We start from the raw sequence: 13,767 nt of genomic DNA, 5'->3' as shown, positions 1-13,767 counted from the left end.
ACAAGCCTAAACTAGCAAGCTCAAGAGAGCAAAGGGTGTGTCACTCACCGCTCTACGCTCGTCTTCGTGGTGGATTCCTCACCGCGATGAAGAAGAAGCTGCAGTCGTGCCGCGCTCAACCGCTTCGCCGTCGTCGTGCCTTCGTAATGCTCGATTGCACAGACACTCTCCCTCTCTCTCTCTCTCTCACACATACACACACACACAAGGAGGTGAAGAAGAAGAAGATGGAGATGGAGATGGAGCAAGAGCACTCTTCTATTGCACAAATGAGAGAATGAGTGAATTTTAGGTTTAGTTGGCTTTTATATGAGCTCACCCCATTCACACTTGGGCGCCCATGCTTAGCCAACTAATCCCTTGAATGTCCCAGTTAGAGTGCGCCTCTCATCGGCGATCACTCTTACCCTTTTCCTATTGGTCCGACAAGCCCGGTACCTGACTCTACCAAATACATAATACACGTCCGTCGTAGGTGATGGGGTGTCCATGAGCCGTGAGGGTTAACAACTACATACAGGCAAGTGTGAGCACAACATGGATATTTGAGACCAATTCACAAGGATCTAAAATAAAACCATGGGGGGAACAAGATTCAGTGAGTCTCAAAGACATACACATGTTTCGAAGACTAAAGCGATGGGATTATAAGCATCTAGAATTTGTTATCCAAGGGAGTGCACAACCCGCATAATCGGAATCAATGTATTCCCAAAACATGAGCACTTACTAGCTGAACCCTTAATGTATCTCAAGATATGCTTCACTGCTTCCTAATACTTTTTGCTCGAGTTTTCCATATATCTGCTGACCACTCCCAATGAAAATGCAATGTTTGGTTGCGTGCTAACCATGGTGAACATGAGACTGCCAACTGCTGAAGAATATGGCACCTTTTCCATCTCTACCTTTTCAACATCCGAATTGGGGCAATAATTCTTGCTAAGTTTTCCATATGCAACCATTGGAGTACTCAATGCTTCCCCCCTTACATGTTAAAATGTTGTAAGACCTTGTGAATATATTCTTCCTATGATAGTTCAAGTATTCCATGCTTACAATCTCTCTTGATACACATACCAAGAAAGTGATGTGAATTGCCCAAATATTTCATGGCAAACTACTTGCTTGAGACATCTTTGAGAAGTACAATCTCATCTTTGTTTCCCGACTATAAGCATAATATTCACACACAAGATTAGAATGATGAGGGAACCATCCTTCAAACTCCTTGTGTACAAATAGTGATCCTGTTGGCTCCGTACATAACCTTGGGATTGATTATACTTATCAAACTTGATGTACCACTACCTGAAGCCTTGATTTAGTCCATACAAAGCTTTCTTGAGTCTACACACTAGTTCTACCCTTACAGGCTTCTCAAGATTTATCTCCAAACCTTTTGGTTGCATCATGTATACATGTTCTTCAAGGTCCCCATGAAGAAACATTATTTTCACATCCATTTGGACTAATTCCATGTGCACTATGGCTACTAAACCAAGCACAAGACAAAGTGTAGTCATCTTGACCACACTGGGGAAAAGATCTCATCAAAATCTATGCCTCCTTTTTGCTTGAATTCTTTAGCAACCAATCTAGCCTTATACTTAAGCTTGGGATTTTCTGACGTGTACTTTTCTGTACACCCATTTGCAAGGCAATTCTTGTTTACCCTCAGGTAACTCTATCAATTCCCAAGTCTGATTTGCTAAGATTGAGTTATACTCAAATTGCATAGCCCGCTCCCACCACGCTATCTTGCATCTAAATAGCTTCTTTATAACAAGTGGACTCATTGCAGTCAGTGGCTAACATATAGTCCAAACTTGGCTAAAAATGCTCAGGTGCACAAGATAAACGAGTAGATTGTCTAAGTGCCTGACTGCTGGATTCTACTATCTTTGGAGCAACGTTTGTTGTGTACTAGTAAAAGATGGATGGATAGAATCTCCAATATTCTGTGTAACTGGTGGTGAGGTAACATCCTCAAACCTTAATTTGCGATATTCAATCTCTTTCACTGGCTTTCTATGCATCTTAGACTCCTTGAATATCACCTGTGAGCTACGTATGACCTTCTTAGATTTCGGGCGCAAGGGATGATATCCCATCTCTTCATCCACACTATATCCAATGAAGATGCACTTTTGTGATCTGAGATTTAGCTTTTGCCTAGATTCTTTTGGAGCATGTGACAATGCCTGCAGCCTCACACCCAAATACACGTAACCTATCGTAATTAGGCTATTTGCCCGTCCACAACTTCTACGAAATCTTATACTTCAGTGATGTACTAGGTGACTGGTTTATCAAGAAGACAGCTTTCATGACAACTTCCCCCAAAACTCATGAGGTAAAGTGGCCTTAGAAAACATAGAAGTGACCCGTTCCTGGATAGTCCTATTCATCTTTTCTGCCCCACTGTTTTGAGCAAGTGTGTAAGGCATGGCGAATTGTTTGAATTAATGCCTTGTTTACTGCAGTAGTCCTTGAACTCAGAGGAGATATACTCCCCTCTATTGTCAGTTACCAAAGCTTTAAGATTTCTACCTGATTGGTTTTCTACCATTGCTAAGAACTTCTAAAAGACACTAAAGACTTCACTCTTCTGCTTCAAGAGTTATCTATGAATATTAAGAAGTATAGTGCCCCCCCTAGAGACTTAACATGCATAGGTTCGCATAAGTTGCTATGAACAAGATCTAGAGGGCTTCCTAACTCCTTTTCTAAATATAATGAGGTCAACCTAGTCTATTTTCCAATAATGCAGTGCTCACTTAAAGAAACATCAAAGGTAATCTAACACGGGGATACAAGCAAAACAATGCAATACCTTCATTCCTTTTGGACTCATATGTCCCAGTTGGCTATGCCACAACTCTATAGATGACAACTCGGCTACATAAATAGAATTCTCTTTCATTGAAGAGACACATAATGAATAAAATGAACCATAATTTTGGCCTTTAAGCATGACCAGGTTTCTTTTCTTGATTATTTGAGAACCATGTGCAAAAATAGTAGTGTAACCCAAATAATCTAATTGCCCTATACACATCAAAGTCTTTGTCAATTTGGGTACATGTCTGACACTGTGTAGCATAAACTTGGTGCCATTACACATACAAAGTTTTATGTCCCCAATATCGCATATATCGAGTTGATAAGAATTACCCATCTTCACTGTACCATGTGTAGCAGTATATGTGGAGAACCACTCCTTATGAGGAGTCACATGAAAGCTAGAACCTGACTCCAGTATCCAATCCTAGGAATAGCATTTGCCAAGATCTAACAATGCATCAAGGCTCAAATTTGGGGTGAAGATAAACACAGCATTAGTCAGATCGAAAACAGTTTCAACAACTAGGGACTCAACAACATTAAGTTCTTCTATCTTCATGGTGCTCTTAGGTGTATCAGACTTCACTTTTCTTTGCCCTTTTCATGTTGTAATACACGAAAATCCTCCTTCAAGTGTCCCTTTTTATGGTAGTGATAACATTCAACGTTCTTCATGTCTCTTCCACGACTCTTATTATGACTGTTCTTACATTCTTGAGAACGACCGTGACTACAATCACGCTACCTTGTCTTGTCACAAACTGCCACTAGCCATATACGCATCAACATGCTCACTCGCATCAAGAGACTGGCATCTAACCTCCTCAGTGAGAAACGCGCTAGTAAATTCATTGAACACTAGCTTCCTACCATGTGCTCAGTTACTTATGGCTATATTGAACATATCCCATGATGACGGTAGTGAACATAGCAAGAAGATGGCTTGCATCTCATCATCAAAGGTAAGAACTTTGGAAGTAAGCTAGAAAAGACATTCTTGAACCCATTCAAATGAGAAAGCTAACAATGTTGCCTTCTTTCAGGTTCATGTGCATAAGTTTCTTCATGAAAAAAACCTTATTCGAGGCACTTTTACCATCCCAAGATGCACATAAGGCATCCCATAAATCTTTGGCATTGGTCTTATCCATTATTGTGAAGTAAATGTATTCACCAAGGTGCAGAAAATGGTCACCATAGCATGCTAATTCAAATATTCCCACTGATCATCGGTGTATGGATTCTCTTTTCTCTCACGCAATGGCACTTTCAAACACTACTTCTAGATTTCAAAGTTAGTGCCATCAAACTTATTAATGTAGTACTTATCCTTGTTTGAAGCACTACCAGTTGCCATATTTCAAAAGAATGTGACCAAAAGACTTATGGCAAAATTTATGTGAGAATTTTGACAAAGTTTTCCCTATAACAAGAGAAAAACCTCAAAACAATATGCAACAAAATCACTTGTGAACAATAAAGTGTGCCAAGAATGCAAATGGATGACTCGTGGGGAAAATCCGATAGAGTCTCCTCTATTCGAAGAGCACGATATCTCAATCCAAAACAAATGTAGAGAATGCACAAACAGAATCGAATGCTCTTAGAGCATGTGCTGGCATAAAATGGTAGCATAAACCATTGATAGAGCATGAATGACCACCAACTCAATGTCAAAAGCACTTATATCCGTCTATACATAACCTATGGTAAGGCCACAAATGGGGATCTCCAACAACCTAATCCACCTCACGCTGGGTAACCTAGCCCCCACCAATGCTCAACTTCAACCACCCTCACAAAGGTTATGCATATTAAATGATTAGCCACAATCTTAGAAAGGGCTCTTTTGGATTGAGTCTCAAAAACAACAGGGATTGCCAAAAATCAAGCCAAATCGGCTCCTAGCGGCAGTAATCGCAACTCAATGTACATGTAACTGTAGTCACTACTAGTGTACCAAGATTTGTGTACAAACAGGTGCCAAAAGGAGTGCAAGCATCTGTAGTACTGATACCTCTCTATGCAAAGAGTGATAACCACTCTTTATAGAGCACAAGCACTTGCAAGGTGCTAACATGCATGAACCACATGTACTGATGCTGAAAACCTCCCACTGAAACAGTGTGAACCCTGTCAGACTGGTGAAATAGCTCCCATTGAAGTGGAATATGTCAAATGTAGCCAACTAGGCTATAGAGCTCTCTAGCTTGTACAATGTATTCTTCAATTGGCGTACATAAAGTGGTTTAGAGCCTTGTACAAAGGACTAACAAAACCTCAAAAGTACAGCGCACTCTAGCTCTGCAGAGATCATGCCACTTCACATACATAAGCCCAATGAGGGCACCTACACAACACCACACGGGCATGAAAAACCTGCTCAAACAACCGCTCGCAAAACCCCCAAAATGTTCATCCCATGGCATGATGATTTACTGCCCAATAGATTAAATGAACCCACAAGCAAGGGAGCAAATCCATAGCCTAATGTGGGCGCCGATGACCATACAAAAGAGAACAAGGGACTACTACCTTGTTGTGCTAAACTTGCTTGCAATAAATTGTAATGAACAACCCCTATTGTGCCCACACTTGTTGGACAAAAGACCAACTCAATCGCTAATGAGAGAGAACGGAACCACATCCCATTACGGGAAATGCAAATCAACACAAATGAGAGAACGAGACTAGAGCCCCGATCCTGTGAGCATACACTCAAAATCTGTTGAAGATAAATTTGCACATCGCTAAATATATGTACAATGTTGAATATGTATGCTACTTCACCCATACCGAATTCAATGACTAAGCTAATCTGCTACGCTTTCTCCTTTGCTGTCTCTTCCTCTCTGTAGCACTGTAGAAACCCAAAAAAAACCCACCAATGCTATTGTAATTTCCTACTAGTGCTATGTTATCATTTCCTTATCGCTATCTACTACCGAGTTTAGTGTTCTATGCTGCCTTTTTTGTGTGTAATTTGTAGCTCTACCAAGCCTTTGAAAAACCAGCGCTAGCTTTATCCACTGGCCTACGTTGCCTTTTGATTGCCAATCTGTAGCACTAAGCATAGTTGACGTCCTCTAATGTCCAAAAAATTGGTTTTCTGTAATGTGTTGAGCTTTAGCTCACATAAAAACCGGTACACACATCGTGAGTGGATTGGAACACCGGTAGCTTTCCTTCCTGCTCTGATACCACTTGATGAGCATGGGAGCGGGAGCATGTGCTAGTGCGAGCAAGGAGAGAAGACACAGATTTTGGTGGAGCTCTCGATCACCACTCCTTATTATTCATTATAACAAAGAATAAGGAGATACTGGTTAGTGATGGGTGGCCAGCCAATTGGCATGAACCCTAACGTTATTGTGCACATGAAAATTTTGTGGTTTGGATTTGTCAACTAGAGAGAATCTCAATTTGCAATAGAAAGCTAGAAGGAAGCAAGATCATAATTTCTACATTGGTCCACTGGAAAAATGGGCATTAATAAGAACATCTATATACTTCCTCTATCTAGATTATATTAGTATGAATCTTTTCAGATCCTCCTCCCTTTGCCAAGCCTCAACGCCTTGGCCTGCAGTGTGTTCCCATACTCCTGGTCACGTTGACACTCAGGGTGCCCCCCCACCGCATCCCCTTCCCTTGCTTTTCCCACATGTGATACAAAGAACTCGTGATAGAATTCCTTCATTTGCACGGTGCTCCTACCTCCCCCATCATGCAGAGATCCCCTTTTTTTGTTTCTCCCACATCCCTCGTCATGTGGACATCCTCTTCAAAGCGTTGCTTGCACGTCCGCCTTTAATCAATCGTGGCATCCCAATTACATTGCACCCAAAAAACTTTCAACATACGTAAAGTCCTCTTTGATCCCTCTCTACCGTCGCCCTCATAACTTGCATAATGCGTGCATGTACTGCTACTACAGAGAAGCGACAAATGAAGAGAGAGAGAGAGAGAGAGAGAGAGAGAGAGAGAGAGAGAGAGAGAGATGGAGATGTACTGCTACAAAGAAGCGACAAATGAGAGAGAGAGAGAGAGAGAGAGAGAGAGAGAGAGAGAGAGAGAGAGAGAGAGAGAGAGAGAGAGAGATGGAGATGTACTGCTACAAAGAAGCGACAAATGAGAGAGAGAGAGAGAGAGAGAGAGAGAGAGAGAGAGAGAGAGAGAGAGCGAGCCTATCTGCAACTTCTATGCAAGGCATCAACCTGAGACACCTGGACATCTTGCCTTTCCCTTTGATTAAAAATAAGCATCTTCCATGATGCTACCCGAAGAAATGGGTCCAAAACAGTAACGACATACTAGAGAGTTTTTGAAGATACATGAAGTTGATTGGTGGTGTGGTCATTCTAAAAGGCAAAATAAAGAGTTGTAAAGAAGAATGGATAGTGGGGATATCCTTCTCAAAAGTTATAGGCCCACTTTGTGTAAACAAGGTTTTTTGCTTGTGTTTTGAATGGCCAACATTAGATATCTATGTGAATGACATAAATAAAGAATTGATTATAGATTAATATATAATATATAACCCTTTAAGCAGTTCAGCGTGTTTTTAATAGTTTATATATCTAATATATAACCTCTTGAAGGGCTGCCCACTATTGTACCCGCTAAAAATTTGGCATGGCCAGGAGTTCAAGATCTACCAACTAAAAATGACACATGATGGGGAGCTACAAAATAAGGGGGTGAATATGATGATCCGCATAAATGGATTGATTCCCATGATGAGATTGAAAATCAAGATTAGCAAAATCATGGGATTTGACGACACCTAACAGATTTCTCATGTTGGATTTGACTACACCTAACAGATTTCTCATGTTGGCCCAGTCAGTGTTCGAGAAAAGTGTGCCTCAGCTTAGCCTTGAGCCGGTTGCAAAATCAAACTAGCCGGTTGAGGGGAGGGCAAGAAGGAGAAAAATCCGCTTAAAATACATGAAAAATAGTGTAATTTAGCAAAAATACTGACTAGTATTGTAAAATTTCCGGTTCAGATTTGTCTTCGAGGGATTTTTGTATGTTTGTGAAAATGATTTGTATGTTTGTATAGAGTATATAAAAACTCTCTCTCTCTCTCTCTCTCTCTCTCAATCAATCAACGAAGGGGACTACTAAGGTATCCACTTTGTCAAAATATATTACAAGAACTTTGGAGGCCATTTTTATTTAGTTGCACTCATTGTATATGCTATTAGCCCCCTAATTATTCTCATCTCTTTAGGATATTAGAATGCAGTGTCCCTATCAAAAGGGTACTTCATACTTTCTGATTACCATGTCCACGTGGTTGCTTGCCACTCTATTCATCTTTGAGTGCAAATTTCCTCTCTATTGCACATGAATTGGTAATTCTCTCTCTATTGCACATGAATTGGTAATTCTCTATGAAACTCACCCATTCCCTCACACATACACAAACCTAAATTTCTAAATCTGGCTCAAGCTACCTCTCTCTCTCTCTCTCACACACACACACACACACACACAGACACACACTAATAGTGTCCACAAATGAAGACTATCTTTTTTCCTGACAACTTTTGTAGAATATTGCTCCCCCTTATATTATTATAGTTCTAAATTTGAGTACTTCACTTTGCCACATTTCTACGATGAAGCACATATATGCCCTTAACTTGCTTTCATTTATCTTTGGTGAGACCTTCCCCAAATAAAAACTTAAGTATGTGCTTAGAAACTTGAATGACATTTGATTGTTACGTTGAAGATTAGGCACTCATAGCCTTATTCTTTATCTCACTCTCCTTTAAGAAAAAAAAATTAACAAGTGCTCAATTGAGCTTGAGTTGTATTAATTACTAAAGGTTACAAAGAGCTCCAACATATCCTTTGTAGAGGGGTTTCCAAGAGAAAAACATAAAAGGGCGAGCTCCCCGGACTAATCATACTTGTGTTGCTTATAGTTTTGGTTCCTACTACAAAGAAGTTTCCAACCATCATGTTTCCAAAACAACATTAGAGTCCAAAGGATTATTCTTCTTTTGAAAGAGAAATGCATTTCTAGACTCGCATATAGTTCTTAGTACAATAGCTCTTACTATGCAGATGTTCGCTAGAAGATCCATATTGTCAATGTGTATGGAGCCCATAGTAAGGTTGCATCTGAAGAAAGGAGTTCTGAGTTGTATAAATACCCTCTTGTAGATTGTGTCCAAGAAGACCTTGATTTTTGGACACCCCTAGAACAGGTGCATGAAGGATTATTCGGGTGATTGCATCTAACACAGGTACCTTCGGTTAGACATCTAGCTTTAGCTTTATCCCTAGTGGGAATGAGACCAAAGAGCACTCTCCAAAGGAAGACTTTGTGTCTCTCTTCACATTTTGCCTTCCAAATGTTACCAACAACGTGACTCCATTTGCTTGCAACCCACTTTTTAGACCAGATTCTATTGAGGTGTTCGAACTTCCTCTCTGAAGAGCAGAGCCTTTCATAGATTGATTTAGTCTTGGGCGAGCATGACATTCTTTCTCCAGGCCATTTCCAAGATTTCCAATCAAGCAATGTGGAGCAAGGAGAAAGATTGAGGTATGAGATTTTTTCGAGCAATCTTTCGATGAGGACTTCCTCTTGGAGTGAAAGATTACAGCAGACCTTCAGATGCTCCAAGGAATGTCAATCCCGCTTTTGATAAATCCAAAGAGAATCCAGGGTAACAACACCCTTGTTGTTAAGATTCTTGGCTATTTCAATCCCATGGTTATGCCTAAGCCTTCCACAATGGGCCCCCAAGGAGATCAGTGTCTAGCCATGCCTTTCTAGTACCTAACCTCTTCCTTCCATTTGAGAGCATCTATGGCTTTACAACATTTTTCAATAAACTTCCCTTTGAATCTACCTACTTGAATCTTTACAATGGAGGGAGTGGAGGGAGGGGGGGGGGGGGGGGGGGGGGGGGGAGTTTGTTTTGTATGTTGAAACCACCTTTAGATTTCATGCATGCTTCCATTACCATTTCCCTTGCCATGATAGCCCAACTCTCCTTTGAAATGGCGAGGGAGAAAAAAAATTTAGCACATAAGGCTAGGTCATGAGTGATATGGTCAAGGATACCAAGTCCACCCTGTGCTTTTAGTTTAGGGATTGCCACCCATTTGCCCCATTGCCATGATTTTCCATCAGTCATTTTATTTCTCCACAAAAACTCCTTGATTGGTTTCAAGAAGGACACCAATTTTTTTGGGACAATTGCAAGAAAGGTGATGTGAAGGTTATATACAGGATGAAGAAGGAATTAATAATCATAGCTCTACAATGGAAGGGAATACGGATGAACTCCCAACGTTTCATTTTCTTTTTAACTTTTTCTTGAACCCAATCAAAGGAAGTCTTGTGAGTAATACCTTTCCCCATGGCCACCCCTAGGTGACGAAAAATGTTTCCTCTCTTAACAACCTCTCCAACCCAGCCTACAAAATCAAAATTATCCTCTTCTGACAAAGAGATAAATTTTGATTTTTCTATGTTGCATTGGGACACTGACGTAGTGGCAAACACCTGAACAATCTCCAAGGATTGCCTAACATTGTTCCCGTCCACTTGGAGGAAGAGTAGTGAGTTGTCTGCAAATATCTTGATAAGTAGTTGTTTGCCATTCTATATTTGCATCCCTTGAATATCTCCTCTTGCTACCACTTGTTCCGGCATTGCAATAAGAGGGTGGGTATAGGTGGCAAACCACAACGGAGCTAAGGGGCATCCTTGACAAATGGATCTCTTGACATCAAAGCTGCCAACTATTCTTGAATTAAAAAGAAAATTTGAGTCCCGAAGCATACTTATCGCTTGACAGATTTGTGGACCAAACCCCAAGATCTGTAGTGTTTCTTGCACAAATGACCAGGTTATCCTATCATATGCCTTATCAAGGTCTAGTTGTAGTAGGAGACATTTCTGTTTCTTAAACTTGGCATATTCCATACATATCATGGCCGCTAGGATGTTTTCATAGATTGATCTACCTTTAATAAAGCCATGTTGGTGGGGAGAGATAACATCAGCTAACACCGGGGTCATTCTTTCATCAATGATTTTGGCCAACACCTTGTACACAACTGTCATCATTGTGATTGGTCTCCAGTGTTTGAGTTGAGAGCAAGTTATTTGTTGGGGATAAGCTTAATTATTCCTTTATTCACCCTTGATTCAAGAGAACCTTTGGTAAAGGCTTTGCTAACCATAAGCAAGAAAGATAGACCCAAAAGCCCCCAAAACACCTGACAAAATTTGGCTATGATCCCATCCCAACCTGGAGACTTTTCTCTGCCCAGCTTTTTGAGTGACAACCAACATTCATCTAGGGTGAAGGGCCTTTCTAACTGATTTGCTCAGCTAGAATCGACTAATGTTGGGGTGGCCATAAAGATCTTCTTCCTGGCTTCTCTGATTATGGGAGAGGTGGAATCTTCCTTTCCAATGATTTGACTGAGATGGTCTAACATTGCATTGCCCATCTGATCAGGGTTGTTGATTTGGGCCCCTTGGTTATTGGTCAAGGAAGAGATGGTAGCATGAAAATTTTCTTAACCTGATCATTCTGAGAAGGGTGTTTTTGTTAGCTTCTTTAGTCTTGATGCACCTCTGCTTGGCTTGCAGCCTTAGGAGATTAGTCTCCTCCATTTCCTTTTCGTGCAAGGTTTGTTTAATCTTCAGTCATTCGATGTGTTCTTGGTTTGAGTACTTACCTTGCATTTTCTTTTGGCTTTGTTCTTCAAATCTAGATCTGCTCACTAGGATTGTATGGTTGTTAGTCTTTTTGAGCACTGGACCCACTCTCCTAATTGCAGCTTGCATTTTTTTACTAAATATTTTCCATGATTCAGCCCTTTCCTTGATGATGTCTTGGTTCAGTTCTTCCATAGTGCGAGTTACTAGAGCTTTAAAGTGAGCATTTTTAAATAGATGAGGGTAGGTGATAAGTAGTTTCTTGGCACCCTCTGGCTGATGTGATTCTTCTGAGAAAAATATCAAGGTTCCAAGAAGGGGGAAATGATTTGAGAGACTTTCATTCACAAGGACTTGCATAAGCAACGAAGAAGGTACCCAATCCCCACTATGAGAGAAATAGAGTCTGTCAAGTCTAAAGCCAGATTGGGAGGATTGGAGAATGTGGTAAGTGAATTATGAATTTGACATTTCCTTGGGTGCTTGCGGACAAACTTGTCTCCTTCAAGATGTCTCCGTCACCACCCTCAATAGTTTTCCCACCCTCAAAGTTCTTGTACTTTGGTAGCATGGCGTCAAGGTCAAAGACCTCGTCCACATCATGCATGGACGATGTGGAAGCTTCTTTCTCAGCCACTCGCTCAGCTGAACCAACGCACACAATTAGTCTCCACAACAGATTATAAGTTCTATTGTATAAAATGACCAACCTACCTTCAAGCTCCTCATAAGAATTCCCAAGTTCCCAGCATCGGCCTCTCCCATTGAAGCCAAACATGAGCATAAGCTTAGCTTGCATGGCTAGCCGCTTTTTAATAAATGCTGGCGAAATTGCAACAGTGATAGCCTCTGCAACCTCCACTTGTTGCGGCAAAGACTTCTTTAGAGAACTATAGCCTCAATCTGCCATTCCTTCTTCAAAAATCCCATTGCATTTTGCTTGGGAGAAATTTGTTTTGTTACCATTTGGGCCAAATTCTAAATGTTTGTTTACTTCTTTTAGCTCTTGTTCGAGCCGAGCCTTAACATTCTTCAATTTTTCCTGGCCTCCCTCACTTTGATGCCTCAACAGCTGTGACTTTAGCGTAGTCCTTATAGTTTTAACCCTTCAAAATGCTTGCGAATGAGATTCTTGGTTTGAGAGGAATAGAAGTTGTTGATCCGTCGTTCCCATTCGTACATATTAGCCCCTGGGGCACACCCGCCTTGAGGGTCTTCACTTCGGAGTTGATTTGTTGAGTAGTTTGGAATAATCCTTTTCCTTTTTCTTTACCCAATAGAACCTTCTCCTCCGAGAGAGCATTATTAACCACCTATGTCAGACCCCTTGTTGGAGCCTCACCCTTCACTACAGTATTGTTTGAAGGTTGCGAAGTCGTCCCTTCCTCTTCAACTATCGAAACGACTTCATCATTTGTCGACATTTTTCTAGCCACGAGCATTTACAAAAACTTGATGATGTCCTCCTCCATGGGCAAGGCCTCAGATTCCATTTTTAGCACCATGACGGAGCAAAACTATTTGATCAAGAGAAGGGGGGGGGGGGGCACCAAGCACCCTAGTTCAGGTGGGAGCGTTGCCTAATAAAAAGGGCTTATAATTATCGCAAGGCTAGGAGTGCTTAATACAAGGATCATAGTCACACAGGACAAAGGGGACACTACTTTGGTGAAAATAGGCACACAAAACAAAAGAGACTACACGACGCATCATAACTAGTAGGAGCATGCAGCTCCTAGGTGTGTGAGGGAATGAGCAACACCCACCACGCAAGACTAGTTAAGTCACCAATGAAAAATGAGCGCCAACATAAAGGGAATAAGCATGCACCTAAATCTGACAAGGCTCACGATGACAAGGAGCTTGAAGCTCGACCTGGAGCTAAGGAGCATGAAGCACAACCCAGTTTGAAGCCACTATACCATCCCGAGCTATGCAGCATGCAGAGAGCCTCCCGTTTTTCTTCAGCCCTTGACCTTCGCTCTGAAATCCTAATCAAAACCCATTGCTAAGAACCTAGATGATCTTAAGGCTCAAGTACAGACATCTCTCACTCTCCTTTGAGCATGCCATTTGTATATTGTAGACTTGACTGGGAAGCTTTATGCTCCTTTGTACCTTGGTTGCTCTTCACCCTTTGATCCATCGACATACCTTTACCTCCACTAAAGCAAACCTACCCTGGTCACATACATCCCTCTTGCCTTGGGATGGATAGA

Source organism: Adiantum capillus-veneris, chromosome 14 (genome assembly GCF_014529385.1).
Source record: "Adiantum capillus-veneris isolate H3 chromosome 14, ASM1452938v2, whole genome shotgun sequence".
Classification (NCBI taxonomy): Eukaryota; Viridiplantae; Streptophyta; class Polypodiopsida; order Polypodiales; family Pteridaceae; genus Adiantum; species Adiantum capillus-veneris.
The sequence above is the reverse complement of the archived record's forward strand: the minus strand, read 5'-3'. Positions refer to the sequence as shown.